Below are 2098 nucleotides of genomic sequence, written 5' to 3'. Positions count from 1 at the left end.
TGGAAATACTGCACGGAAACCTAATAAGGGATGAATGAGCTGATCAATGAGACCGTGGTGGGTTATGTTAGGGCAGGCAAATGTCACACATTTCTTGAAGGCGAGATGTTTCGGAGGCTATTGGAGGCCTTTCTGTTGCCTCAGGGGAGGCAGAGACATGCAATGAAGATTGAGGAGATTTTAGCCAATTTTCAAATGTAACATTTACTGAGATGTTTTTCCATGATGTTTTCGTTTGCTTATCATACACTTGCACTGAATTTTTACAAATACATGCATAAATGTCAAATGGAAAAGAATGAAACAAGACTTGTCACGGTGACTTTATGTCAACTGTAATGATGATTTGTATGTTAAAAGCATAGTTTGACATTTGGGGGTGAAAATGCTCTTTTACTGAAAGGTACGTGTGATCTCTGTTACTGCTGCAGTGTCTGTAAATTACATATGACGCTATTGTGCAGTGTTATAAGGTAGTTTGGAATAATGGATGGGAACGGAGGAAAGGAGGGAACCCAGCATCAAATCAATCATCAGCAATAAACAAAAGGATCGACACTGACTATGAGTGGGATAAATGTCACCCCCGAAAGCATCAGCAAAGTGTTTTTGTTAATGTTCTATTCATAAAACATTCTCTAAACTTTCTCCTGTTTGTCCATCCTCCTGCACCACAACCTCTGCCACCTCTTTAACAGTGACTTTGACGTGCACTATTTATATATTAGCACATACTAAGAAATAGCCTCACCAACACAACCTGTAATTTCCAAAATTTTGTTGATAAAACGGTTTTTCCTGCATATTACACAAAGCAAATATAGCAGAGAGCTGATTTTGCTCAATGGAGATGAAGTTGTGATTCTTGCGTCCACTTCTGGGCTACACATTATAGCTGCATCAGCCTTAAACTGAATGGACGAAAGCGAGCTCATTATCTGTGTTAATTCTCATCTTCTTTTACAAAAGAAAGGGGGGCGGAAAGTATTTTACAAGTTGCCTAACTTTTCCTCTGAGGTGCTGTGAATTAAACTGTATGCCGATGCATACGCCTACTGTTCCTTTCCATATCACTGTCTTTATTATTTTTGCAAATGCCAGATTAGCACAGCTGCGCTGCTGTGCTGACCAGCTAGCAGGTGTGTTCACTTACATCTTCAACGAGTCCCTGGCGAAGTCTGTGGTCCCCACATGCTTCAAAAGATCCACCATCATCCAGACTGCAGACTGTTCACAAAGCTGAGGGATCTGGGACTTAACAGCCGTCTGTGTGCATGGGTGTTGGACTTCCTCACTGGCAGAACTCAGGTGGTGAGGGTGGGTAGATGCGTCTCTAACAGCATCACCATCAACACAGGAGCACCTCAGGGATGTGTCCTCTCGCCACTGCTCTACTCCCTTTACACTTCAGACTGTGTGGCCACCCATGGCTCCAACACTATTGTGAAGTTTGCTGACGGCACAGTGGTGTTGGGTGCCATCTCCAACAACGATGAGGCGGCCTACATGGATGAAGTGAAGAATCTGGCATCATGGTGCCAGGACAACCACCTCCAGCTGAACGTCGCAAGACCAAGGAGCTGGTGGTGGACTTCAGAAGGGGTCAGCACAGAGACTACAAGCCCATTATCATCAATGGAGCTCCAGTGGAGAGGGTGCAGTCCTTCAAGTATCTTGGTGTCCACATCTCCTCAGACCTGACATGGGCTGCCCACATTCAGGTCCAGACCAAAAAGGCTAGGCAGCGCCTGTATCACCTACGACAACTGAGGAAGTTCAGGGTCTCTCCAAAGATCCTCAGGATTTTCTATACAGGCGCTGTGGAGAGCATCCTCACACAGAACATGACATCGTGGTTTGGGAACAGCTGTGTGAAGGACCAAAAAGCTCTCCAGAGAGTGATCCGTACAGCAGAACGCTGCTGCAGGATTGCTCTCCCCCCGCTTCAGGACACCTACACCAGGAGATGCCGGACTAGAGCAGCGCAGATACTGAAGGACCCGTCCCATCCTGGCAACAAACTGTTCCAACTTCTGCAATCTGGTAGAAGGTTCCGCATCTTCCGGGCAAGGACAGAGAGACTCAAGAGGAAGCTTTC

This window comes from Haplochromis burtoni, unplaced genomic scaffold (genome assembly GCF_018398535.1).
Source record: "Haplochromis burtoni strain Fernald_Lab_line unplaced genomic scaffold, NCSU_Asbu1 Contig_58, whole genome shotgun sequence".
Taxonomy (NCBI): Eukaryota; Metazoa; Chordata; class Actinopteri; order Cichliformes; family Cichlidae; genus Haplochromis; species Haplochromis burtoni.
Note: the sequence above shows the minus strand (reverse complement) of the source record.